The sequence below is a fragment of the Schistocerca gregaria genome, chromosome 8 (genome assembly GCF_023897955.1).
Source record: "Schistocerca gregaria isolate iqSchGreg1 chromosome 8, iqSchGreg1.2, whole genome shotgun sequence".
Lineage (NCBI taxonomy): Eukaryota > Metazoa > Arthropoda > Insecta > Orthoptera > Acrididae > Schistocerca > Schistocerca gregaria.
The window spans coordinates 439,270,635-439,286,725 of record NC_064927.1 but is presented as its reverse complement, the minus strand read 5'-3'; the positions used below and the strand labels follow the sequence as shown (position 1 = coordinate 439,286,725).

Genomic DNA, 16,091 nt, shown 5'->3' with positions numbered 1-16,091 from the left:
GATGAATCTGAGTAAAATTAAAGTGAGATATAAGGAGCCGAAAATGTGGGAAGTACCCAAAAAATGGATGAAAATTGTTGAACTTCTAGCTGCAAGTGCTTCCCGACCTTGCCCTCTATGGTAGGAGGCAGTGCCACATATCGAACCGATCAGCTACTCTCTCTTGAAACACATTTTCTAAATGTAAAATGTTGTAAACATAGAAGTTACAGAATTATTGCCCTCGCTGTAACCAAGCAAGCGCTTTTCTAATATTTTGATTCTTTCCATTTGTCCCTTCTTTTTTTGTATGTAGACTTTATTTAGTAGAGAACAACTATGTCATTTAGTAGTAGGGATCTAGTTCGGAAGGTTATACTTATTTACACTGATGAACCAAACCATTGTGAGTGTCTGCTTAATAGCTTATTTGTTCGACTTTGTAAAGGAATACGTCACTTATCCTGCGTATCATGTATCGGGTAGTATCTTTGTAGCTTTGCGAATATGTATTGCGTTAGATGTCTATGCAAACGTCATGTAACTCGCGTAAATAACGGGCTACTGATTTGGGTACGCGGTGACGGCCCCCGATAGAGACCCAGATGGGTACTATAGGATTTAAATCAGGTAGATTTGATCGACGAGACGTCAACGTAAGTGCTCCCGCAAACCACTGTAGCACGGTTCTGGTTCCGAGTCATGGCCAACCATGAAGCTGAAAGACTACATCGCCGTCAGCGAAGAGATGAAGAATGAAGGGATACAGATGGTTAGCAGCTTTCAGCGTGTCTCCAATTACTACCACACGTTCCATGCAAGAGCGGAAGAATGATTCCCGTACCATAATACTGCTCCCACCATTCCTCGTCCATGGTGTACTGCACGTTTCGAGCCGTCATTCACCTCGATGACGGCGTTTGTCGAGATGACCATCGACCGAGTGTAGCAAAACTGTAATTCACCCGAAGAGTCGAGATGTTTCCGTTGATCGACGGTCGAATCCCGATGATCCCGTGCCCATTGCAGTCGTAACTGATGACGTCGTTAGGTCAACATGTGAACACGAAGGGGTGGTCTGCTCTGGAGCTCGTTCTTCAACACTGCAATGTGAACGGTGTGCTTCGAAACTGTTGAGCGTGTACCAACAATGTGCTCTTTCAGCAGAGATGTAAGAGATACACATATACTCTATTTTATGTAGCAGACAAGCGCTCGAACTCCACGTTGTGTGAAGAGCCGTGAATGTCCTACCATTTAGTGCCTGGTGGTAGCTTCACTGTGATTCTACCTCTTCTCGTGGATGCTCACGACAGTAGCACTCGAACATTCGTCCAGCTTCACCGTTTTCGAGATAGTCAAAAATGTGTGTGAAATCTCGTGGGACTTAACTGCTAATGTCATCAGTCCCTAAGATGACACACTACTTAACCTAAATTATCCTAAGGACAAACACATACACACCCATGCCCGAGGTAGGACTCGAACATCCGCCGGGACCAGCCTCACAGTCCATGACTGCAGCGCCTTACACTACTCGGCGAATACCGCGCGGCTCGAGATAGTCGATCACAGGCTCTACGTAATTGCCTTTGTCAAAGCCGCTTATATGAATAGGTTTTCCCATTTGCAGATCATATCTTCGCTAGGGTGACAGTCGCTCCGTGTCTCCCCAGGTTAAATACTTCTTTTACCGCGATACGTGTCCTCTACGCCAGCAGGCGGCATCCAGCGCCCCGTTCGGCAGTAGTCATAATGTTTTGGCCTATTAGCGTATTTGTGACGTAGTATGGTGTAATGTGTAAGTGTAAATGTAACACTGCAAATAAAGAACAGTCAAATGGCGCTACAGACCTTAAAGAAAGGTATTATGACTGTGACCCTGCCTTACGAAAAAATTATTAAACAATATGGTAGGATTTAATTGCAATGTAGTCTGCATAAACCAGTGGAGACCGTGGGAATGATCAATAAAATAATAAATATTACCTAAATGTAAATACTAAGCAGAAAAAAAAGAAAAGAAAAAAATGCTACCTGCCACACGCATGACTCGAACGCTGAGCCCCACGCGCTGTAGTCTCTTACATAGACCCGGAGCCAGGTGAATGATTGACTTGGACGGGGATCACCAGGTGCGAGAGATCGATAGGCACCAAGGCAGCAAGTGCGATGAGATGCGTCATCCGGTGACCCAAGAAGTTTAACGTTAGTCGTCAGGCCATTTCCAGATATTTTCAGCTCCATGTACCTTACAGTTGTCTCAAACACATCTACGTGCTTTCGAGGGTTTTCAAACTTCAGTACGAATCACCCGCCGGCCGTGGTGGTCTAATCGAGAGACAAGTATATATTTAGTCGGCTTTCAGCTGTGATATCGTGCGGACGGGATCGGCGCGCCGGGCAGTGCTCCGCAGGTGTTGTTGTTTACCCGCTAGCGCGCGGTCGCGTCGCTCTCTTGCCGTATAGTACCTGTACCGACCCGACATGGCGTTCTCATATCGAAAAGCTACAATCAAGTTAACGTTCAACGCATCGTACACGAGACCGAAGGCCCATGAAATCGAACGATTTCTCAGAGACATCATGCACATAGAAGCACAAGAACTGATAGGAATACATCTGTCTATTGTAACCAGCACAGTGTACCTCAAACTGATTGACGAAGCGGCCTGCGACAGATTACTCCAACGATCTGCGAACGGCTTTCGCTTCTGTCACGCAGACGGTAACGTGAGCGTTGTAGGAGTTGACCATGCTGGTCTGGGGGTGCGTACCGCGCGCGTCTTTGAACTACCGTTCGAAGTTCCTGCCAACCTAGTCGTTGATGCGCTGCGGCCATACGGCACAGTTCTGAGTCACACAGAGGAGAAATAGAACACATTCGAAACGTACCCTGTCCTTAACGGGGTGCGACAAGTGCGCATAGAACTTAAGAAGCACGTCCCATCATATATTTTCGTTGGTGGCTGGCGCGCAATTGTTATATATGATGGACAACCGAGGACCTGCTCGGGCTGCGGCCAGGAGGGCCATGTTAGAACTGAGTGTCTGCAGCGACGCCTCGTTCAGGTGCCCCGCAATGAACTTCCCCAACGATCCACTATGACCTCTCTCCCGCTAACGTATGTGGAGGCGGCACGACATGATGTGATGGATGATCAACACATGCCACCTCCTCAAGCCGCTGCCAGCTCCGTTGGAGAGTCAACGCCGTCGACAACGACGCACCCCAACAGTGTAGAGGTTCCTACAGCCTCTGCCCACCGCAGCTTCGTGGGCGCCCAGCCACCGTCACTGTCGGGATCGGACACAGGGGTTCCTAGCGACCGAGACTGTGTCGAGCCCCGCCCTCCAGTGGATGTCGAATCTCGGACCCGAAAGCAAAAATCACCCAAGCGACACAAGAAGAGGCGATTGTCAGCTGAAGAACAGGACAGGGATGTGCAGCCGGCGGAAGACATCGACTTCATTGACTCGCCCACAAGTGCAACGCACTCCAGTGGCATCATTCCCCAGAAGGTGACTGAAGACAAGGAACACACTCCTAAATCTGGTGGTCCAGAAAACGAGCCGCATTGCGTCGACTCCCAAAATGTGGGCTCCTGTGAAAGCGACCAGCCCCCAATGACATCACAATCGTCTCTTGGTGATTGGGCAGACGATATGGAGGCAGAAGGTGCACAGCACACATCGATATCTCCACCAGAGCCCGTGGCTGACATTGAGCCCGGAGGGCTCTGCCAGTCAGGGACTCATACGGCACAGTAATGCACAGCGTGCTGATGGATGGCTGTGTGGTGTGTGAGATCACTATGGGCTTGCACCGGCACACTGCCTCCGCCACTTGATATGTCTCAGTCATACCGTATGGGAACAGTCAATGTAAATGGTGTCCACTCCACTGTCAAGACCCGCATGTTACACGACATGATTAGAGCGGCAGACTTGGACATTGTCCTTCTCCAGGAGATCCGTCCCGAGCTGCGTTTAGACCTATATGGCTACACCACGTAAAGCCTACCAGTAGGCGATGGCGCAGGAGGAACGGCAATCCTTCTCCGAGATGGCATAGACGCGACGGACGTGACGTACTTGCCGAACGGGCGAGGCATCGCACTCACACTTGGCACAGTCCGCCTCATTAACGTCTACGCTCCCCCCGGTAATTCGCACCGAGGTGACAGGCATGTCTTCTATTCGGAGGAGGTAGCCCCACTTTTGCAAGGAAATATGGACCATTACATAGTGGGCGGCGATTTTAACAGTGTTCTGCGGCCCGAGGACCAGATACAGCATTACGTCCCATGTCCGGCTCTACAAGCATTGATACGTGACCTCGCGCTCCACGACACATGGCTCTTACATCGTGGGACCCAGAGTGGATATACGCACTTTACCAGCCATTCTGCCAGTCGTCTGGACAGGATATACGTCTCGCGTGCCCTGCGCACAGCAACTCGTGGTGCAGAACTCTGGCCGACGGCCTTCACGGACCATCTCGCGTACATCTGCACTGTCACCTTGCCCCGACAACTCACAAGACGCAGCAGGGGCCCGTGGACGCCGAACGTCTCCCTCCTTCGCGAGGAAGCGTGTCGGCGAGCAGTCACTGACACGTGGCGTCGATGTATCAGGCGCCTGCCCATGTATGCTTCCACGTTGCTGTGGTGGCTGCGATGTGTCAAACCTGCACTCCGAAAGACCTTGATGGTCTACGGGCGTGACAGATCGAACTGGCAAAGGGCAACATCGGAATTTTACTATACAGCGTTACGTGAGCTGGCGACGCAACCACCGTCTCCCGAACGTCAGATGTCCGTACAACGCCTCGAAGCTCGTCTACTTCGCACCAGGACAGAGCAGCTAGAAGGTGTCCGCATCCGTGCGCGAGTGCAAGACTGTATCCCCAACGAAACAGCGTCAGTATATCACATTGTGCGCGAGAGACGCCACCGCAAACGTCAGCTCATTACGGCGGTAAACACGGAGGAGGAGGGCCGCGCAGTGACACAAACGGACATCGCGCACACGTTCGCCAGACACTGTGGGACCTTGTACATGGAAGATCCGCGGAAGGTACGTGATTATGACGAGCTGTTGCACGATTTTCCCGCCCCTAGGGACGTGGCGCCCGATGACAGTCTGCTGTTGCCCATTACACCCGACGAGCTGACATCGGCCTTGGCACGTGGAGCACCGAACAAGTCACCTGGACCGGACGGTTTACCCCTGGAATTCTACCGCACTTTTTACCACCTAATGGGTGACAAGTGGATCCAAATGTTTCAAGACCTGATCCGCCCTGATTTCACTGTCCCCACAGAATTCACAGAAGGCATATTGATCCCAGTACCGAAACCGAATGGTAGTTGTAGGTGGCAGGATTTTCGCCCACTCACGATCCTCAACAACGACTACAAGATCTTCGCCCGAATCCTCCGCGCGCGTCTCCACACAGCTATCTGGAAAGCCATTCACACCGATCAGACATGTTTAGGGGGTGTCAGAAACATTCATACGGCGTTAGCAGCTTACCGCGACGTAATTGCTTTGACGGCGGCCTGCAAAATACGAGGCGCCCTTGTCGCCGTCGATTTTGACCACGCATTCGACCGCGTCGACCACGGCTTCTTACGCGCAGTTTTGCAACAAATGGGCCTCTCTCCGGAGTCTGCACAGGTGGTCCTTCGACTGGTCCACGGAGCGCGCTCCCGCATGATGGTCAACGGTTATCAGGCTGGTCACATTGTTGTTGGACGGTCAGTGCGACAAGGATGCCCCCTGTCGGGTATATTATTTGCTGCAGCGCTTGAACCAGCTTTACATGGTCTACGGCAGCGATTATCTGGTATCTCCTTGCGGGACGTGACCTTTCGTTGTTGTGCATTCGCCGATGACGTGGTGTTCCTGGCCAGATCAGAGGATGAAATGCATATGGCGCTACAGTGGCTACGCCAGTACGGGGCGTTCGCTGGGAGCATCATCAACGTGAAGAAGACAAAATACATGGATGTCGGAGGGGGCCTTTCCCACACAACGGCAGTGCCCTTTGACAAGGTGCCCGTACTCAAGTGTTTAGGAGTGCAATTCTATAGCAATGTCCACCGCACGGCGGCGGCTACGTACTGTCGGCTCCTACACCAAACACGTGCACTGCTGCGGCGCTTGGACATGCTCCTCAGAACACGTTATGTCAACACCTATCTTGTCTCAAAACTGAACTATTTTGCGCATATCCTTCCCTTGACGGCTACGATGGCCGACAGATTTCAAGCAGCATATGGACATTTCGTAAGCACCGGTCTTGTTTTTAAAGTCCGATACGCCACCCTGACACTACCGCAGCGGGCTGGCGGTATCGGTTTAATTCATGTATATAACCGCGCGCGATCGCTTTATCTCAACACTATGCGTCGCAAGTTGACCTCTGCCCACGTCACTCTGACGGGCACCCTGATAGCGGAAGTGGCATCACACTCTCTGCATCCCCCGGTTTCTGTAGGACACATTTCACCGGCACTCACCCACATCAGAGAGTTCTTTCTTGACTTCAGCTACATACGGTCAGAACTTCCGACGACACGGAAGCCCGGCACAAAAGAATATTATCGACTCTATCAACAGCGGCAACCTGTAAATACGGTCGTCCACAGACATCCTGAAGTTGCCTGGAACACGGTGTGGCGTGCGGTACACACGCCTTTTCTACCTACGGCGGTGCGTTCATTGTGGTATGTGGTTGTGAATGGGAAGTTCGCTACTCGTCAGAGGCTCCATTCCATACACCTGACGGACGACCCCTTGTGTCCGACATGCTCAGTCGTTGACTCGGATGCACACCGTCTAACCTGTGCCGCGACCAGCGAGTGCTGGCTACTGACGCAGCGCATGCTGCCGTTACTCTTGCGGCGATTACCGGAGTCAGTCTCCCCTGACGAACTATTGCGCCCCGACGACGTATACTTTCCATCAACCAGAACGAACGCCGTTAACTGGCTAAAAGGCATGGCCGTTTACTACATATTTTGCGATGCTCCCAAAGGCACACTCGACTTTTGGTCCCTATTGCTGACAACACATGCAGCTTTCAGCCGCCACCCGAAGTACAGAACTCGTTTCGCAAATTATTTAGGTTCATTATTTGCGGATTCTCCTGCTCACTGGGGCGTTCCGGGTATGAGACGCTGAAAATGAAGAATCCTGGAGCATATCGATCCTCTACGCACGGACTAGGGGGGGAACCCCTCCCAACAGACGAGAAGACGACTCGGACGCTCGGCTACGGCAGCTGTAGGATCTTTCTTTGTCATGAAAAAATAAATAAATAAATAAATAAATAAATAAATAAATAAATAAATAAAAATAAATAAATAAATAAAACTTCGACAAACCCACTACATCCTCTTCTTGATCCTTCGATCCTCGGAAAAAAAGTGGTAGAGCACTTGTCTGCGAAAAAAAAAAAAAAAAGTGGCTAGGATACCTGGCTCTCACCCACGAGGCTCGGGTTCGATTCCCGGTACCGGAATAATATTTTTCGTAACGCGCTTTGCGTCTTATGTTCCTGTATACTGTAGATGTAATGTACCGACAGATGGAGGTCGAATATCGCTTCAGCTGCTTGCACTAGAATTGACCCTTCTCTCATATGTAAATTATTTACAAAGTTACTCTTCGTCTTTCCTAAATTCTGAGTAGTTCTAAGGGCTGTAATTCCTAATATTGTTCTCCACATAAATGTAAAAAGAAACATTCGACGACTAAATTTCAGTTTAAGAAACAGACCAGGAACAAAACTAAAAATCAGATCTACATCAAATTACAAAAAAAAGGAAAAAAATTCGCTTCTTGACATATCAAAAAAAAAAAAAGCGGTTCTAGGCGCTCAGTCTGGAACCGCGTGACTGCTACGGTCGCCGGTTCGAATCCTGCCTCGGGCATGGATGTGTGTGATGTCCTTAGGTTAGTTAGGTTTAAGTAGTTCTAAGTTCTAGGGGACTGATGACCACAGATGTTAAGTCCCATAGTGCTCAGAGCCATTTGAACCATTTTGAACGAATCACCCAATATGTTATTCAATATGCCTTGACAGCCACTCAGATCATTTCTGGGCGTATGCACTCTCTTTCTTGAACCCTAGCAGGATCCAGCATAATGTGACGAGCAATAAGTATGTTGGACATGGGTCGCAACGTAAGAAGGGTGCGGCAACATAGGAATATGTGTCGAAAGGAAAGGGTTCTGGGATACTTGAAGCGCGTAAAGCGGCCGCTCGTGGAAAGTCGGAAATCGGAGTTGGAGTCTTGGTCCAACACAAATTTTGAGTTGTCACCAGTGAATTCATTGCAGTGTCCAGTTATGGCCTATGTGAGTATTTATTTCATTTCAAACTGTACATACGGGCTGTCACAAGATAGTCTAAAGATCTGGAACGGCGATCTGTATACAGTAATTTACAAATAGACATCCCTACCACAAGCACAGGGGCCATACTTCGCTAAGAGGTATGAGACATCTAACTCTACATCTACGTACTTATTATGCAATACTATTTGCAGTCCATAGTAGATGGTACTTCCCACTGTACCAGTTATTACCTCTTTTGCCCGTTTCATTTACTTGTGGAACGTAGAAACAATGTCTGCTTAAATGCCTCTTCGCGCGATCTTATTAATCTAGTACTGTCTTCGTGATATCTACGGGACTGTACATAGCGAGTTGTATGATTTCATCATCTGAAATGGTTCTTGAAAAACGCTAAGTATGATTTCAAGAGATAGTTTGCGTCAATTTTTAAAAATTTTGCAGTTCTTTCAGTATCAATGTGGTGTTCTCCCTTAGGTCATACAAAGCTGTGACCGTTCGTGTTACTCTTTTGTTTTGCACACGGTCGATGTATCCTGTTAGTCCTGTTTCGTACGGGGCCCCACATATTTGACCAATGTTGTAGCATGATGGGTCGCACAAGTGTTTATGAGCAGTCTCCATTGTAGGCTGATTGCACTAATAAATCGATGTTTGTCACCTGCTTTAACTACGACTGAGCATATGTGATCGTTCTATGTCCTTCTCATACAAACAGTTAAATCCGCTTATTTTGTGTGAGATAACCGTTTCCAGATGTACATCGTTAACCGGTTGGCTGTATAATCCTATGTTGAAATTAGTATCCGGTTGCTGAGCAACACCCCTATCACAGGAAACTACCTGTTTTCTTTTGCTGATATAGATAACTGTATCATCTGTGATAAGTTTGAGGTTACTGCTAATATCGTCTGCTTGGAGATTAAAATACAACTTGAACAGCAAGGATACCAAATTTTGCGTGACGAACATCTGAAGTTACTCGTGCACCTGCTGATGACTCTCTATCCAAGATAACGGGCTTTTCCGCCCTACGAATGGAATGCTCGATGCAATCACAATTTTCTCTTGTTGCGCTATACGATAGTGCTTTCGATACTAAATAATGTTCTGTACTGACTAAATGCTTTTTGAATTCAAAAAATAGTGAAAGATAGTAAGTAAGATAATTGTCCGACATACAGGAGCCACTATAAGTATAATAATGTTCACTGACCTTTTATGTTTAATAGGTGAGGTTTCTAAAATGCCTATCTTTCCAGCTCAGAATTGTAAGATTATCGGCGCAATATGGTGACCGTTGGCACTATTACAGAGGGTCACCTCCGTCGGAAAGGTATGGCAGTATCAACGTGACAGGTGGGGCACACGATGTGTGCAGAGAGCACTTGTGCAGTTAGGGACAGGCAGCCGAAAGCGTCAGCACAATTCCTCGGAGTTGTGGATTATTGGGCGCCTGAGGTGGATATAATGTTGAGAGTGGAGTGATAGCTCTTGGAGAAAGTGCACTTATTTCACGACAACCAGATAGTACAGTGGTTATCTGGTACTGTGTCAGCGAGAATCTTGTTTATGTTACCCTGTGTTTCAACACGAAACTGATGGAAGGCAGCGAGAAGAACCGGTGGGCCGGGAGCAGTTTCAGACACATATTACGGGGACCACTAAGCGTGGCCGTGTTTGCCTGGATGTGAAGACACAACTGCTTTGGCCAAGGAGTACCGTGGTGGTCGGTGGCAGTGGCAGGGTTCTTGCATGAAGGTGGTTCTGTCACTCCTGTACTGATGTGAGTTCTTGTGATGTGGCACAAATGGGTTTCTGCATTTCTACTGTATGTGCTTGTTAAAAATTATTGACTTTAAGGCATGTTGTGAGACACAGCGCAAGTCAGGGATTTCACGCGGGCGAGTCAAATGAAAACCTTAAATATTTTTAAAAATATTATTTATTGTGCGGAAGTGGTACAAAACTGTATCAGTTTGCAGGATAATTTCCCCCACGCTCAATGAAAGTCCTCCGGCGCTTACAAAGTGCATAAATTCCTTTATAAAAATATTCTTTTGGCAGTCCGCGCAACCACTCATGCACCGCGTGGCTTAACTCTTCATCAGAACGGAACTCCTTGCATTCCACTGCGTCTTTGATTGGTCCAAAGATATGGAAATCACTTGGGGCAAGGCTGGTGAGTATGGTGGATGAGGAAGACACTCAAAATGCTGGTCTGTGATTCTTGCAACTGTTGTACGAGCAGTGTGGGGCCTTGCTTGTCATGTTACAAAATGACACCTGCTGACAGCGATCCACGTCGCTTCGATTTGATTGTAGGCCGCAGATGATTTTTTAGGAGATCTGTGTATGATGCACCGGTGACAGTGGTCCCTCTAGGCATGTAATTCTCCAAAATGACGCCTTTTTCGCTCCAAAAGAGAGCCAGCGTAACCTACCATGCTGATGGTTCTTGTCGAAACTTCTTTGGTTTTGGTGGTGAGGAATGGCGCCATTCCTTGCTCGCTATTTTCGTTTACGGCTGGTGGAAGTGAACCCAGGTTTCGTCCCCAGATTCTTGCAAGGAAGGAGTTCTTCACAAGCATCAACACATCGTTCTCTCATTTCAGGAGTCAGCTGCCGTGGCACCCATCTTGCAGACACTTTGTGAAACTGGACCACATCATGCACAATGTGGTGTGCTGACCCATGACTAATCTGTAAACATGCTGCAACATCATTCAGAGTCACTCTGCGGTTTTCCTTAACTATGACTTCAACTGCTGCAATCTTATATGGAGTCAGAACTCGTTATGCCTGACCTGGACGAAGAGCATCTTCCACTGAAGTCACAGCATTTGCAAACTTCCTACTCCATTCGTAGACTTGCTGATGTGACAAACATGCATCACCGTACTGAACCTTTATTCGTCGATGAATTTCAATAGGTTTCACACCTTCACTATGAAAAAACCTAATATCAGAGTGCTGTTCTTCCCTGGTACAAGTCGCAAATGGTGAGCCCATCTATATACTTATACTGCGACGGTATGTGTGCATCTTCACTACGCTGCCACCTACAGGGCATTCTGCAAGCTGTTTGTAGCACGCTTATCAACTTACAGGATAACGGCGCGAAATTTCGATTTGTTATTACAAATTTAAGGTTTTCATTTGACTCACCCTCGTACGTTGATGCCGCCTCTTCAGACTGAAAATATCTAGCAATTATCTCTGCTTGTTTATGGACTGAGCTTCTGACTGTGCTTTCTTCTGAGGGATGCTATAGACTTTGTTTCATCCACTACAACAAGTGATGCGTGTGTGAACCGGCTGTTGGACTGTGTTAAAAGTATTTGTGTTTCAGGGGAGAAAAACGCAACGTCTTCGTGTGTATAAAGGAGGACCGTAAACCAAGCTTAAAAAGTATGAATGAGTAATGAAAACGGCGAACAGTATTTTAAACCATATTTTGAAGGTTTATACAAAATACTTGCTATGGATTTGACAAATCTGGTTAATTTCCAGCTTATTGTATATTTGGAGTTTGTGAAGGTTTTCTGTTAATGTTGTGGTCTTCAGTCCTGAAACTGATTTGATGCAGCTCTCCATGCTACTCTATCCTGTGCAAGCTTCTTCATCTCCCAGTACCTACTGCAACCTACACCCCTCTGAATCTGCTTAGTGTATTCATCTCTTGGTCTCCCTCTACAATTTTTACCCTCAACGCTGCCTTCGAGTACTAAATTGGTGATCCCTCGATGCCTCAGGACATGTCCTACCAACCGATCCCGTCTTCTAGTCAAGTTGTGCCATAAACTTCTCTTCTCCCCAAACCTATTCAATACCTCCTCATTAGTTATGTGATCTACCTATCTAATCTTCAGCATTCTTCTGTAGCACCACATTTCGAAAGCTTCTATTCTCTTCTTATCCAACCTATTTATCGTCCATGTTTCACTTCCATACATGGCTTCACTCCATACACATACTTTCAGAAACGACTTAAATCTATACTTGATATTAACAAATTTCTCTTCTTCAGAAACGCTTTCCTTTCCATTGCCAGTCTACATTTTATATACTCTCTACTTCGACCATCATCAGTTACTTTGCTCCCCAAATAGCAAAACTCCTTTACTACTTTAAGTGTCTAATTTCCAGCATCACACGAAGGTTAGCAGTATCATTTCGCATTTTCGATGTCTCTTGCGAAAGAATTTCTTAAGTAGGCTTAGTAGGTTTGTTTAGCATTTGGTAGAGTTTTATGTAGAATGTCGTTATAAGTAATGTGATGGTTATATGTATGTGCTTAAAGTAATCAAATTTTGGAAATTCTTTAACGCTACTGAGTAATTTTTGTCATCTTTTGTAATGGGCTGTTGGAGTAACTGAGGATAAGGTATTCTTAATTTAAAGTAATCAGTTTCAAGACGCAGGTCAGAATCTGTAAGGTTTTATTGATTGTATTGTCAGATGCTCGATTTATTGTTATCAAAATCTTACTTACGTTAAACTGGATCACTGTTGGACTGAAGGGAAATGACTAAAGCTGGTTTAATGTGTCACGTGTGCTAATGTTACTGATACTGAAAAACGCTTGAGATGTTTTTGGATGGGAATTACATACATTACATATACTAAAAATATGTATTTGGAAATAAATCTCCGAACTTTGGTTGTACACCTGTCCACTGACCCAGTCAGCCACGGAAAGGTGCCAGTAATGCCAGTAACGTCACACGTGTCCAGTTTTGTACCAGGTAACGTAAGTTGGGAGTGGAGCAGTGGGATGTTTTGGACTGTGTGTGGTCGAGCTGAAAAATTTATTTGTTTATCAGTCTCTTTCTTTATTTATTTTGTCCAGTTCGCCTCAAACTTCATTAACTAACGGAAAGCGGACACACTGGCTCAGACATCTTTACAACCGAAGTGGTCTCATACCAACTGACGATACAGGCTGAAAACCTTTAAAATCATTTTAAAAACTTTTGTTCGAAGACATACAAACCTGAAAAAAAGCACTGAGTACTCATTCAGTTAAGGCTTCTAAACTTCACGCCATATAAAATCGAAAATACCCTATGATTAAGAAACCACACTGTCCACAACATAGTCACATACAAGTTCACGTACACAGTTGCGACCCACATTAACTACACAATAGTAGACAATAATTCTGTAAGCTAAATCGAAGTTTCTTAACTAGATAGCTCATTGCTAATTTTGCGCTACTTAAGCTGTACCAGTATGTATTATATTAGCTTCGCGCACACAATTCCGTAATGTTTTTGTTTTACATGTTGGTATTCCGTTTTCTATGGGCTTATTTATTGATTGTCATTACTTATTTGTTGTTCACTGTTGCTATTTGAGTTTAAATATTGTCATTTTGTCATCTGGAGATAACGAGTTGTGGACGCTAGAAAATGCAGTCTCTAATGGAGAAATCGGCACATTTCCGACATATTATGCTGTCTGACTTTAACAGAGGCGTAATAATAACGGGGGCAGCCAGAAACATTTTCATAGTGTGTGGGGATAATGCCACTGGAAAGATGGCGGCGAGGTAATGTTGTTTTTTCGTTTTAAGGAGCATAGTTTTGACATTAGTGACTCTCCACATTCCAAAATACCTTCGAGGTTTGTTGAAAATCGTTTAAACACATCAATTGTCAACGATCCATGCATATTATTCGAGAACTGGCAAATGGTGCAAATGGCTCTGAGCACTACGGGACTCAACTGCTGTGGCCATCAGTCCCATAGAACTTAGAACTACTTAAACCTAACTAACCTAAGGGCATCACACACATCCATGTCCGAGGCAGGATTCGAACCTGCGACCGTAGCAGACCCAAGGTTCCGGACTGCGCGCCTGGAACCGCGAGACCACCGCGGCCGGCAACTGGCAAATGTGATGACTATGATCATTGCATCATCGTGCGATATTTGCATGCCATAAGGAAGGTTCAAAAAACTGGGTGTACGGGTACTGCATACTCTAAGCCAAAATCACAAAAATCTGTGGGTGACGGTATGTGAAATGCTGCTTGTTCGGTCATCAGTTGGCTAGTGAACAGCACCGACCATTCCTGCCCTGTGTCATTACTGTTAAGGAGAATTGGTGTCTTCTTTATGTTAACAAGAGTACAAAGACCTGCGCACATCCATAGAAGATAATATTATGAATCCGGGGTAACAGCGACGGCGTGTTCTGTCAAGAATTGCTACCCCGATGTGTAAACATCACTGCTGACATTTATTGGTTTCTTCGCAGTTTTTTTTGTTTGCCATCCGATGCAACATGTAGTACCGGTCATTGGTGGTACGGATTCCACCGTTAGGTTTTATTTACTGGCTTCCTTAGCCTCACACTTTGCTGTCTTTCTTTTTGCCCGTTGCTGCAGCTATTAGAATGTTTTCAGTTATGTGCGTGTCCAGTTCGATGCAACGATTGTACTCATTAGTTTCAGTTACTTACTGCTTAAAAAGAAAAACACTTAAATAAATAAAATGTCACAAACAAGAAGTAACCAAATAAAAATAGATGGAAATAAATATTCAAAACAATAAAATCGTTGCATCCCTTGTACCACATCCCCAGGAATTGAAGGAAGGAGACATTGTGGCGAGTCAACCTCTGACCACCTCACCTCCGCCAGCCCGGGACCTTAAGGAAAAAAGGCGAAAAAAAGGCTGCTGGGATATCAAACCCACATTCACACTCAAAGAAAAGTGGTAAAAAAAGGATAAGGTCCCGAGTTCGACTGTCGGTACAGCACACAATTTCAATCTGCCAGAAGTTTCATATCAGCGCACACTCCGCTGTAGAGTGGAAATCTGATTCTAAAAAACATGCTGCTTCTAACCAACCTTAAGCTGGTGGCGATCTGGTTTGTGAGGAAATTCGAAAACAGATGGTACATAAAAAGAAAGCCCTTCACTGAAGTGATCAATCTTATGGGAGAGCTCTGGTTACCATTATTTTTAAGAGAGATGAGAAATTGCGAGGACGGCTTGTGAAAATGCATAGGCATTACACGAAACTCAGAACTTCTTGAGGTGACCTTATTTAAAATTATATCATTTGATAGATAGAATGAAGGGCCTAGTAAATACCGAGAATAGAACTTCGGCAAAAATAAGTGGAAAATGACTGGCATAAAAACACAAAAGGTCAGTTCTCATTTGAGCAAGCGATCAGTCATCACCTACTGGAATCACTGACAATTGTCCAGAATTAGAAGCGTATATCTGGAGCAATCACACAGATTCAGATTTTTCTGAAAAGGTATAATACACCCACAAAAGATTACACCTACAAAACCCTTGCTCGGCAAATTATTGAGTATTGTTCGACAGTCTGCGGGGCTTCTTGTACTAATAAAAGGCTGCAGAAACTATAATCTCAAAGACGTAATGACCTCAGTGATAGAATTGGAGAAATTGAGGTTAATGGTGGGGCCTCAGAAGTTTCTCTGTTCCATGTATACTTTGTGGATAGGTTAGCAAAGCTAAGTTAGTGTGGGCGTTGTGGAGGGGGCAGGTGGCAGGGAGAGAGGAATGATATAGATCCCCTGTATACCCTCTACCTCGGCTTACGAAATGCATATGGAGATTTTCACAGGATAATTTACAGGCCTTTAGCTACAACTTAATCATTAGCGTAAAAAGGCTATACTGTCAGTTATTTTATTGGAAATGTTCCGAAATTTGTGTAGGGACATTAATCCAAAACTTACACTTCAATAAAGTGA

General features: G+C 45.8%; 1 protein-coding gene across 2 annotated transcripts in view; it reads right to left on the bottom strand.

Annotated features, from left to right (window-relative positions):
- The window catches only part of LOC126284769 (uncharacterized), a 76,440-nt gene that overhangs the window by 45,060 nt on the left and 15,289 nt on the right, over nucleotides 1-16,091 (bottom strand). The gene's annotated exons all lie outside the window — the stretch shown is intronic.